This window comes from Spea bombifrons, chromosome 2 (assembly GCF_027358695.1).
Source record: "Spea bombifrons isolate aSpeBom1 chromosome 2, aSpeBom1.2.pri, whole genome shotgun sequence".
Classification (NCBI taxonomy): domain Eukaryota; kingdom Metazoa; phylum Chordata; class Amphibia; order Anura; family Pelobatidae; genus Spea; species Spea bombifrons.
Genome location: NC_071088.1, coordinates 75,343,242 through 75,356,697, shown reverse-complemented (window position 1 = coordinate 75,356,697; position 13,456 = coordinate 75,343,242). Strand labels below are relative to the sequence as shown.

At 42.2% G+C, this 13,456-nt stretch overlaps 1 protein-coding gene across 1 annotated transcript in view; it reads left to right on the top strand.

Annotated features, from left to right (window-relative positions):
- The window catches only part of DTX2 (deltex E3 ubiquitin ligase 2), a 66,754-nt gene extending 59,446 nt beyond the window's left edge, over positions 1-7,308 (top strand). Inside the window, exon 11 of the transcript XR_008346220.1 lies at positions 7,296-7,308. The gene's annotated coding sequence lies outside the window, so the exon portion shown is untranslated. The remainder of the gene's footprint in view (positions 1-7,295) is intronic.
- The last annotated feature ends 6,148 nt before the right edge of the window (positions 7,309-13,456 follow it).

Sequence of the window (13,456 nt, the reverse complement as noted above, 5' to 3'; positions counted from 1 at the left end):
AATGTCAGCATGCCTTTCATGGGGTCCGATTAAAATGAAGTATGGCTACACTGGGAATACACAGATAAAGCCAAAGAGCCTGTCAGTGTAAACCATTGGCATTGTAGAATAAGCTATTAATTGCAGCTAGACAATCACAGCCCTTGTTTGTAAAGGAGAGATAGGCACATTTTAGATAGGCGCATTCTACGTAACTGGCCCATAAATCAACCTAATATCCAATTCTTTTATTCCACCGATAAGTATTTAACATTGCCATCTGGCTTGGTAGTTTTCCTTATATACTAGATGGAAGAGCAGCTTCATGTTCATTGGATGGAAAAATATGCTCCGAAACACATTGATGGGATTAAAAACATTCAACAATTAAACCAAAGTGAGGGATCCAGAGGAAACACGGGTCCAGCAAGCACAGCTTACGGTGAGAAAGGAGGCAATGAGAAGACAGCATTTTAAAGGTCAGTTTTTCATCGTATTTGGAAGCTACTCTGATCTGCATCAACTGTGTACAGGTAATGGGAGGTCTTGAGTGAAGTAACTAAAGAATGCAATGTGTTTATGATCACAAGTTTATTGAACAACAATCAATATCTGCTACATTTCTTAAGATCAACGGAGGCTGTACATAGATGTTTTGTGTATTTTCACAAGAGCATTATAATATTATTATAAATGTAGGAATCTGGAAAAGCCTTAAGCCTGAGTATTTCACCCATCTCTATAGACAAACATTGGCAGTAGAATGGGTAGACCTGAAGAGCTCAGTGACTTTAAATGCGGCACGTTGTGGGATGCCACAAGTCAGTTTGTGAACTGTCCTGCTAGATCTTCCCCCGGCCACTGTAACTGTTATTATTGCAAAGTGGAAGCTTCTAGCAGTTGTACATTTGGATGCGTAAAAAAAATGTAGTTGTCACCAAATTTCCCAATTTTGTTAATTCTTACAAATGTCCAAAAACGTTAGGAATTTAAGTTTTTACTAATTATAAATGTTAAAAAGACACCCACACACTAGGCAAAATACTGATATTATCGGAATTAGACACACACATATGCAAAAAGTTTCTTAATACACTACTGATTTTACAATGCGTATGACATTGTTATTTCCACCAGGTGGCAGCAGCGTCAAAAAGATTTCCCATAAGATTGTTTTCTGGTGTTTTTTTTAAGTAGTATCAGTTTTTAAACAGATTTTTTAGTAATTCCTTTTTTTGCAGAATATGTTTTCAGACAGCTACATATTAGCCATTTGTATGCGCTTTAGCTGTATTAGACTTTTTTTTAAATCATAATTGAGAACTAGGGAAGTGTAGGGGTGGAGCTATCTCCAAACTGCCTTTTGTGGGAGGGACATGGGCAGTACTAGGGGATAAGTAGGCAGGGAGTAGGAGTGGCAAAACATTTTCCTTTCCACAGAAAATAGGACTTCACTGTGACACTCCGTTCAAACCCAGAGGTTTCCCAGGTATGCTTAGCGGACTACCTTGTGGTAGTATTAAATAAATTGTCTCCCTCCTGTTCTCCAGACACTGGCTTATTAAAGTCTGAGGAGGAAAGGATTTCATTGGACAAACAGGACTTCTTTACCAATGTCATAAACTTCTCAGCATGGTGTTTGAAATAAAAACATGACTGACAACAAGAGTGGCCCCCAGTACAAATACCGTATTTGCTCGATTATAAGACAAGGTTTTTTTCAGAGCAAATGCTCTGAAAAATACCCCTCGTCTTCTAATCGGGGTCGTCTTCTAATCAGACCTCAAATAGAGGTCTGATTAGGAGACTAAGATCCAGATCCCCCGCACCGCTGCAGGGGACCTGGATCTTCCTGTCTCACCCGACCCCCCCCCCCTATCATACACACACTTACCGGTGCTTCCGGAGGTGAAGTTGGCAGCGGGGGTTTGTATGCGTCCGTCGCGTAGACCTTCCCCGACTATCAGAGATCACAGTTCCCCGCACCGGTGCGGGGAACTCTGATCTCTGACAGCCGGGGAAGGTATTTGCGACGGACGCATACAAACCCCCGCTGCCAACTCCACCTCCTTCTGGCTGCCGCGGAATGAGACGTCAACCCCCTGCAGCAGGAAATTGGAAGCACCGGTAAGTAAGTAAGTAAGTGTGTGTGTGTGTGTGTGTGTGTGTGTGTGTGTGTGTAGGGCATTTCTGGTATGCCTTATACCCCTATATGCCACTCTGGCATTTAGGGGGTTAAAAGGCATATTATGGGGCAGAGTGGCATATAGGGAGGTATAAGGCATTTCAGGAGGCAGAGTGGCGTTAAGGGGGCATTTAATAGAGCACTCTGCCTCCTGAAATGCCTTATACCTCCCTATATGCCACACTGCCCCATAATATGCCTTTTAACCCCCTAAATGCCAGAGTGGCATATAGGGGTATAAGGCAATTCTGGAGGCAGAGTGCTCTATACAATGCCTTTTAACTCCCTTAATGCCACTCTGCCTCCTGGAATGCCTTATACCTCCCTATATGCCACTCTGCCCCATAATATGCATTTTAACCCCTAAATGCCAGAATGGAATATAGGGGTATAAGTCATTTCTTGAGGCAGAGTGGCACATAGGGGGTCAAAAGGCATACCATGGGGCACAGTGGCATATAGAGGGTTAAAAGGCATATCATGGGCCACAGTGCCATATTGGAGTGGCAAGCCTGGGGGCAGATGTGCGTAACTGGGGGACAGGTTGGAAAATACAAGAAATAAAAACAAAAAAAAATATTTTTCTCAATCATAGCTTTTATTAAAAAAAATAGTTTACATGAATTAACATTTACTGGTAAAACTTTTTTTCCTTTAGGGTCGTCTTATATTCAGGCTTTTTCTTTTTTTCCTAAGTTAATATTCAGATTTTGGGGGGTCGTCTTATAATCAGGGTCGTCTTATAATCGAGCAAATACGGTACAAAGGACATTTCTGGAAATAAAGGAAATAACAAACTACGTTTTCTTTTATGGTGAACTACGTTACTGTATACATTCCTGTATTCATAATATTTAAAGTGCAGTAACATTTCTCCTAAGGAGACCTGATTGGCAGGAACATTATTACAATAAAGATGCAAAAGATCTGCCAGTCCTCCAAAAAAAGCTACTGTGTACAAATACAGCAAAACAAATACTGGCAAAAGGTATTTGGTACACGCAGAAGAAGGGCAATTTCTTAAAATAAATCATTGACACCTAAGGAGAACCAGAGAATTAGTCAATGAGCTAGATGGTAATCTCGAAGTTACTCTACTACAATTGTCACCGACCAACACACAACCAGGCCAAACACAAAATGTTTTTGGTCCACTAGGGGGCGCTTGTGTTTTTGGTCGGTTTTTCAATTTGAAACATAAACAAAAAAATAACTTATGATAGTGTAGTATGTCAAATTGACTCTTTGTATAGAAAATGGTGTGTATGCACTCACACTTTAAATGAGATGATCAGACCTTGTATATAAACCCACCGCGATCCGTGTGAGGAGTATATATGGAGAAAAAACAAAATGTGCAAGAACCAAGAACATCTGAAACATTGGACATTGGACAAAGCAACTCCATCTGAAAAATTATGTCTGACTTTATCTAATCTATTACACTATTTAAAATCATATCATGTTTTACATTACTCATTTTTTTGTTTTGTTTTTGTTTTAAGAGAAAGGATGTAGCAATGTTATACTAGCAACCTGCAGAGGAAGCTGTAGCATTCAGTGAGCTTCTGCCATTTTAGTTTAGCTAAGTATCCCGGCATGGCAGTTGTATGTCTTGAAGCTCTGCGTAATAAAGAAGTTAGTTTAACACTAAACTGAGAGTGCATCAATCTATTCCTAGGAGGTATCAAAACAGGACCCTAGAACCTTTTGGTCCATGGAAATGTTCTGCTGGACAGTTAATTTCCCTCACATTTCCCTGACCCCTTAAAAGACAATTGTAACCCAGTTTGATTTTTGCAAGATGGCTCCATATTTTTTACGCCTCCTCTGTCTTACTCAGGTAATATTCAGCTTGAAGGTTGATTTACTGAGACTTCTATTTGAGTTTCAGACCTGCAGTGCAGAGGGAGGAGAAGTGGAGACTGAGGTGGCTAAGGAACAGCACCACATTACATCGTAAGCAGGCACATCACTAACTAAAGTAGCTTACAGTCCAATTCATTTTGCATTGTGCAAATGGAAATGGCTAATAACATAATCATTGATACGTCAGATAATACAAAAATGTTTATTTTGTACTTAAAAATGTTTGCGTATGTGTGGGGAGGGCATGTCTAAGTCAAACATAAACTCTCTCAGCTTACACAAACCACTTAATAGTTTACGTTTGTCCTTAAAGGAAATCCTTTCTGAAGAATAAATCAAACTCTGGGGCCGACATTCCCAGGGAAACAGCTCTTTGGAGTTTTCCAATTTTAAGCACAGGTATTGCGTGTGGTATACTACAAAATATTATTTTTTCCTGTTTGGATACTGATATAAGTCTGGGTCAGTCTCTCTTCAAGAACGATAAATGCTAGCTGTATTCAGATAAGCTTCCAACTACATACCTCCTAACTGCCCCCTTTTTCACAGGATAGTCCCAGTTTTGTAAAATCAACGAAGGTCTGTGCTGTCGCAGCACATCTATCTCAGGTACCACATAGCCACCTTGAGAAGTTTGAATCGCCCCATTTTAGGTCCTGCACTGCTGACTGATGCAGATAGATGGAAAGCCTGCACTGGCATGAGCTAGGATTGTCCACTTGTGGGTAATTACGTCGGATCTGGATGTCAGCAGCTTAGGATAGAAGACAGAGTACTTCCCAAGGAAAGCAAATTCTACAATTTTGAAATGTACATGTATTCATAAGAATTTTTTTTTATGGTTTAAAATAAATATTAAACTTTCCAAAATTCTTGACAAGGGACGGACTGGTCCTGGGATGTAAGAGGTCCAAAATTCTTCAAACATGGTCAGTCCAACTTGGACCATACCACTTTTGAAAACAGGATCACAGTCAGGTCACATAACACAAATGGTTTTGACAGTTTAATGTCCTTGGGACTCCCTATTTTAAAATATTATGTTAGTAATTTAGTATGCATTATTTTAATCCCCAAAACTGGGTTACAGGCTGCAGAGCAGCTCAACAATTCTTACCAAATCCTAAAAACAAAGGCCGTCCATGGGGCAGGAAGCTTAACATGGCTGCTTGGTAACCAACTATGCACAATGCCAAGCTTTGCCTGGAATGGTTTGAAGCACACCGGCACTGGACAGTGGAAAAGTGAACAATACTTCTGGAAGTCTGACTGACGAATTGGGGTTTGGTGGATGCCAGGAGAATGCTACCTACTGAATGCATAGTGCCTGCTGTAAAGTCTGGTGGAGGAGGATTGTTTTTCAGGGTTTGGGCTACGCCCCTTTGTTCTAAAGAAGAGTAATGTTAATGCTAAAGCATACAAATACATTTTGACCGTGCCCCAGTGCACAAAGCAAGTTCCATAAAGACATGGTTTAGCTTGTTTGGTGTGGAGGGAGTTGACTGGCAGCACAGACCCCTCACCTCAACCCCATCGAACATCTTTGGGATGAACTGGAACATCTTTTGCAATCCAGGCCTTCTCGTTCAACATCAGTGTTTGACATCACAAATTCTCTTATAGCTAAACATGCATACATTCCCACAGAACGGAGGCTGTTATGACTGCAAAGGAGGGGCCAACTCCATATCAATGTCTGTGGTTTTGAAAAGGGATAGCCAACAAAGTCATATAGGTGTGATGGTCGAGTTTCCACATACTTTTGGTCATTGTGTATTATAGGATATTCGAATGTATATCATCTATAACATAATCGTATGCAGTATGCATATTTGATTTAATATTTTCAGCCCAGCATGTAAAGATCACTTTAAACAAGAATATATCATACATTGCTGTCTATAAAATCATAAATTCATGAGTCATAAAGCCATAGAAGTAATATTCCACTGTCACTATTTTCTCTATTGATGTTACTCTTTCCTAGGAGCACAGTGCACTAAAACATTTATGATACAGTGTATATAAAAAGAAGAAGGTGTATATATTAAAAAATATAAATCAAAAAATGAAATCTACAAGTATAACCTTGATAGGTGATCTAGTGTACAGCTAGCCAGTTGCTAGGACCAGCTCACTGGTCCAAATATATTGTGAAGTCACTTACACAATCTTCATCATGTAATCACATGACATCACATGAACATGAACTCTTCACTATTGTTGCATAAATAATGCACTGCAAGCAAGGTGCTGGCAGACTTGAGCCGACAAGCACTCTGGTGCTTTTGTGAGTTGATGTTTTCTCAGTTTTTTTCCTGTTCAGTGTGCAGATAACAGAGGTCAAACCAGCTGCTAGAGGTGTACACATTAGGAACAAGCAACATCACACAGTGATGCTGCTTGACGGAAGTCTCTAACTAGCCATTGGGAAAGTACCCCTGAGTAAAATGTTACTTGCTTGTATTGTATTTGCTTCACTGATCCCAGAAAAAGTGGGCATTGGGTGTAACTCATCTATGTCTCCAGCCTGTTTATCTTTCCCAAGTGTTTTCAAATTTTGATCACTTCCTGTCAGGGTCCACCCTGCCTGCCAGGACTATGCAATAATAATTTCCAGTCATGTCTACCTGCAGCCACTAGTGGCCACCCTTCCCTTTCTGAAGCACCCATATCCAATCACTTGGGGCAGCTGAGCCTTGTTACCTGAGTTTAGCCCTGCCTTTATATACCTGCTCTGCCCTTCAGTCTGGGCCTTTGCATTTGTTTGGCTTGGGTCCCTGTTAGCCTGCTTGCAGCTAAAAATCTGTGTTTCTGTTCTGATTTCCTGTGTTATGACCTTGGCTACGTTCTCGATCCTGATTTGTGTCCCAGACTTACCTATCTCCCAAGCCGTGTGCCCTGCCTGAGGGCTTCCAAGCCGTGTGCCCTGCCTGAGGGCTTCCAAGCCGTGTGCCCTGCCTGAGGGCTTCCAAGCCGTGTGCCCTGCCTGAGTGATTCCAAGCCGTGTGCCCTGCCTGAGGGCTTCCAAGCAGTGTGCTCTGCCTTTGCTACAGTTTCCCTGTCCGTGCTACAGTTTCCCTGCCAGTAGGCTTCCTGCCGGCTGCCCTGCCACTGGGCCTCCAATTTCAGACATGTCAGGCAAGACTTTCTAGTCCATGTGTTACGATTAACAGAATCCTGTTGCTTTACTCCACTGTATATACCAGTCCTGTTCCTGTCCATCAATGCTATCTATTCTTGTATATCAGCCTAGTGTGAGCCTGTTATCTCTTGTCTGTACTTACCTGCCTGTCGATATGCATCTCCGAGCACAGACAGAGCCTCAGATATCCCCTGCAGTTGGGCTCCTACCCGACCTGCTGGCCCGGGTCCTGACACTTCCCTTCATTCCCATGCAAAGTACTTCCCTGGTTCACTCAGAACTGACTTCCCCTGTAGTCTCGTTTACATTTTCATTCTTCATATAATTCTATGCTAGAACAAAGTAACATTTAAAAAGTACCCACCCAATTCAGAAAAATACCCTTACATCATTTTTACAAATCATACACACACACAATATTTTGTCATAGCATGGTTAAAGTAGTTAGAAAAAGGGCAGGTTGAACAACTCTATGAAAATTCCACATTCGCCCCTGCATTTAATGTTCCCTGTCATAAAGGAATATTCTTAAGTGTAATCCATGCTCTTGAATTAAACTGCTCCGACGCAGCAGCATGCTAGAAGTGCAGCAATCTTTTCTGGTACACGTATAATGGGGGCATGAACCAGTACTTAGCATGCTTTATTTCCACTTGAAAGAAATAGCTTTTTAGTCTTTACTCTCCTGTAATTAATACTACAGCCATGGTTTACCTTGTCAATCTTTTTTTCTCCTAGTGTTCTTTTCATTTCATGGTTATTTCTGATGAAAGAGCAAAGAGCTGTATTGGGATCCCGGGAGAAAGGTCAACGTGCAGTGAACAGTGGGTACTGTTCTCAGCGATTTTCAGTGACTGCTTTGGTAAGATCTGTTCAATGTAGATATCACTCAGAGTTGTTTTCGTGTCCTGGAAATGCATGAATTTTTAGCTGTGCTATTTCTAAGACAAATAATACATAGGTTTGTAGTATGAAATGTTCATTCATTTTTATGAAAACACACAAAATCTGGGAGATCATTTCCATGAATCTCTGAAACAGTGTGCTTCTTTTATAAATATAAAATGAATATAATTTTCACACATTTTAATTTTATTTGTTCTACGAGTGACAAAGCAAAGAATACAGACACCGTCTTAAGCTAAGCCATGTCTTAGGCAGCTTACTAGCCACATTCCTATGTTTTCTCCTCATGTGCCTGGTAGCGTGTATTTTGGGATGATTGGACATTCCAATTCCATGATTTAGCCAGAGTTTTGGCACCTTCCTAACCCAGAAGCAGACTGCACCTCCTTGCCAATGTAGTAAACCTTGTTAATTCTTGGGTGTGCTTATATGGTTGCTTGAACCTGATTATAAGACGACCCATCAAACTTTCGATCTTATTCAAAGACTGTTTTTGTTTTCATTACTGTCACACTCTCACTCTCTCTAACAATCTCAGGAGTACTCCATGAGGCTAGAATAATGCAAATTGAGAGAGAAATTCACTAATGGAAATTCATATCTATATACACGCACACGCATACATATTATATATATTCATGGAGAAAGAAGTGTTTCTGCACGTATTTCTCTGCAGATCCGTCTGCGATATTCTAGAGTACTTCTGCAAAACGACAGAGCCATAGCATGCACCACAGGGACAGCCTCTCCTCCAATACTTTTCTCAAATCGGGGGAGATGGTGTGCACTAGGTCTCCATCATTTTACAGAAATACCTGGATAACAGAACTGATACCAAGAAGAAGTGGATGAAGATAGAAGAAAATGAGACAGTGACAAGTTGGTGGAAAAGATAGCGAGATATTGAAGGAGAACGTGAGAGTGAATGATAGTGTGAAAGAGTGAATAAGGGCATGAGAGAATATGAGAGAGGGTGAGCAAAGGTGAGTGACAATTGGTTGATGCCAGAGGAGGCCCCTGCAGGTGACCAATAGACTCACACGGCCCTGTAACTCCTGATGGCGCAACTTGGCCTGGGGAGACCATGGTCTCCCCACTCCAAGAGTTAAAGGTCCGTACAACCGACTCTATTGGTCGTTTGTACGGATCTTTAACTCTTGAAGCCAAGTTGCGGCACCATTTTAAAAGTCAGTACGAGTGACTCTATTGGTTGTCGGCAGGGGGCTCGTCTGTCATCAACCAATGTCTCCCGAGGCCAAGTTCTGCATCAAGAGTTAAAAGGCCATGCCACTGACTCTATTAGTCGCCTGCAGGGGCCCTGCCAGAGACCTATAGAGTCGTTTTTATGGCCCTTTAACTCCTGACAGCGAAAGACCTTTAACCTCTTGGAGTGGGGAGGCAGGCCAAGTTCCCCGTCAGGAGTTAAAGGGCCATGCAAGCGACTCTATAAATTCTATAGACCAATAGACTCCTGACGGCGCAACTTGGCCTGGAGAGACGGTGGTCTCCCCGCTCCAAGAGTTAAAGGTCCGTACAAGCGACTCTATTGGTCATTTGTACAGACCTTTAACTCTTGGAGCGGGGAGACCAGTGGTCTCTCCCGGCCAAGTTGCGGCACCAGGATTTTAAAAGTCTGTACAAGCGACTCTATTGGTTGCCAGCAGGGGACTCGTCTCCCATCAACCAATGAAGTACATTGGTTGATGGCAGAGGTAGCCCCTGCGGGCAACCAATAGAGTTGCGTTAACCCCAAATTAACCCCTTCTACAAAAAACTAAAAAAAAAATGAACTTAGAATGTACACGAATATTCGCCCGAACCGAACACAGGAAAGGGCGAATATTTGTGGAATGCGAAGATTTTTTCCCCACAAAGACGAACACGAGGATGACACTGGAATAGAGGTCAAATCAGAGCCGGCCTTAGGTGTTTTGGCGCCCTGTGCGGACTACTCCTCTGGCGCCCCCCCATCCCAAAAAAAGAAAGGAATAAAAACTTGTAACAAAACTTGTAACAAAACCTCAATCACTATATACTACGCCAAACATTGATGTGGTGTAGGCGTACCACTTCATTGTCTGGCTTAGTAGTAGGGATGCACCGAAACGAATTCTGGACTGAAACCGAAAGTGCAGCATTTACCTGGCCAAAACCGAATAAGACCCCCCCCACACCATAAAAAAATCTAACACTTTTATTTAAAGTAAGTAACACACCAAAATAGGACAAAACAATTAAATAACAATATTATATATATATATATATATACATATATATATATATATATATATATATATATATGATTAACAGCAATCACATTCCTATAATGCCCAGGCATACCCAGATTCCAGGATGTACTCGCAGACTTGGCATGATAGGAGTATGATTGCCCTATCTACCCCTTCTCACTCCCTTCTCCCTATCTACCCCCTTTCCCCTGTCTCACTCCCTTCTCCCTATCTACCCCCATCTAACTATCTACCCTTTCCCTCTTTGAAGTTCACTTACCTTTCAGGAGTCCTGCGGTGGGGGTGCAAGGCCTCTGCCTCCCAGCTCTGCCACTGTATGGAACAGTATAGAGTGATGGGAGTTATGATGTACTTTTAGAGCATAATTAGATCATGAAAAAGACATTGGAAATGGTACAGCATAACACCCATCACTCTCACACGCTTACCAATCCACACATATACCAATCCACACGCATACCAATCCACACGCATGCCAATCCACACGCATGCCAATCCACACATATATACCAATCCACGCACATACCAATCCACGCACATACCAATCCACGCACATACCAATCCACACGTATACACTAATCCACACATATATACCAATCCACACATATACACTAATCCACACATATACACTAATCCACACATATATACCAATCCACACACATACCAATCCACACACATACCAATCCACACACATACCAATCCACACACATACCAATCCACACACATACCAATCCACACATACACCAATCCACACATACACCAATCCACACATACACCAATCCACACACATACCAATCCACACATACACCAATCCACACACATACCAGTCCACACATACACCAATCCACACACATACACCAATCCACACATATACCAATCCACTCTCACTGAATGCTTTCCTACCTTTCCTCTTTTCTCCTTACAGCTCCTTTTCCTTCTCTTCGCTCCTCTACTTCAGTTCTTCTGTCTTCTTCCGGGTCAGAGGGCACGGACAGCGGTGGGCGCGGCTTCAGTGTTGTGCGCCGGGATCTGACAACAAACCCCGGCGCACAGCAGCTGTTGCCGCGCGGATCACAAGGGAGCGGTATCGGAGGTCTTTAACAGACCTCCGGCTCCCTTGAGTGATTTTAAGCCGGGTTCAAGGGAGATCCTTGAACCGGCTTAAAATCACTCAAGGGAGCCGGAGGTCTGTTAAAGACCTCCGATACCGCTCCCTTGCGAGCCAGCTCCTCCAGCGGCGGACATTACTGTCGGTCTCTGGAGGGGTGCCGGGTGCCCCCCTGATGAGCAGCACCCGGTGCGGAAAGCCGCGGCGGCGTCGGACAGCGCGGCGGCGCCCCCTGGAGTGTGGCGCCCTGTGCGGTCGCACAGGTCGCACACCCCAAAGGCCGGCCCTGGGTCAAATCATCGGGTTTATTTTCTGAAGTGGTATTTTGCAAGAGAACCTGAGTTTTGATTTACCCAGTGTAATTGTGAATTATGAAGGGCTAACCCCACAGGGTTTTTCACTTCCCTGTCATATATGTATACCTTAATCAATGATCATTCTTCCAAGTGTCTTGCAGAACAAGCTTAAATCGTCTTGCTGAACAAAAGTGTTGGTTTTTCATATGGGTTAATGAGGTTGGTAAAACTCAAGCTGTTCTGCAAACCCTACTTCCATTGACATATGTGGTCTTGTTGAATAATACTTTTTATATGTACATCCACAAAATGGTATTTTCAGAAGTAGCTAAATAGCTATTAACTTTATATTCATTACTTCATTTATAATTTAATTCGAATAGCGGCACATCTGCATTTACATTCAGACTAAACATACAGTATGTATTAAAAACCTACCTTAAAAGTACTTAACTGAAACAGTAATCAAGTATATAATTCTGTAACAGCATAGAGGATATAGTTTAATAGGCTTTACCTAAATCTAATTATATAGATGATGGAGATGCATCTGAATGGACAAAATACATTAGTCTAATTGGATATCCTGAGACTCATTACGCTAATATTTCAAATTGACACAACACAGGATTATTGACTCATTTTGAGTTAACTTAAGTTTACTTATGGTAAATACCACAGCAATGCCAGAGTGTATCTTGGTTACAACTACAAAATAATACAGGTTCCCTGCACCTCTGTACCCTATCCAGCTAATGATATATTTTCCTAGGAATGCCATAGGTTTAAGCAAGGACAGCAAACCACTTACAAATGGGTCAGTTCCTCCATTACAATGGGCAGTAGAGAATGTGGAGATCAATGCTGTGGTCTCTATCACCATATCTAGTCACTCTCTAAGTTTAACCTGAATTCTCAGCTTTACCTAGTCTCTAGGTCAGTTTCTACTTTCTCTGGGCAGAGGAACAATGCCCACTTGACCTTGCCCACTTCCCCTCCCCAGCCTAGGCGTACATTTACCACAGTATGCAGCACTTCACCTGGCAATCTACCAGATGGCAGGAAGATAAATGTATTTGAACCTTCCTATACCTTATACCTGAATGAAGGAATTGATCAGTGCGGCTCTAGCACACCATTTATTCACACACTGATATACATTGTACAAGTTAACACACATAAATGCCACCTGATACATGTACACCTTTATATGAACAAGGACACATTCATATGCACATATAAATCACTTGCACAAATATTGTCCCCATTGGTACCCTCATGCACACCCAGGGGCATGCTAAGGAAAGTGCGGCAGTTGTAATACTGCAGAAGCTCGCATAGAGAGCATGAGCTGCACTAGAGAGAGGACTCGGCATGTGGGAAGGGGGTGGAGGAATTCTATACAAGCTGCGTTGAAGATGGAAGAGAGAGAGAGGAAGAAAGGGAGAAGAAGAGTTATGGGGTTTAGACAGAGTAAGAGAGAGGAAAAAGTGTGCATATTTATATGTGGGGGTGTCAGAGTCTGATGTTAGGGAACGTGTGTGTATATGTGTATAGTGTAAAGGGTAAATGTGTTTGTGTGAGTACATGGTGAATGTGTGTATTTTACTTGTGTTAGTGTATGGTGTTAGCATGTGTATGAGCATATGATGTTAGCTTAAGTGTGAGTATATAGAGTGTGTGTGTGGCGTTAGCATGAGTGTGCATGTCAGCACAAAT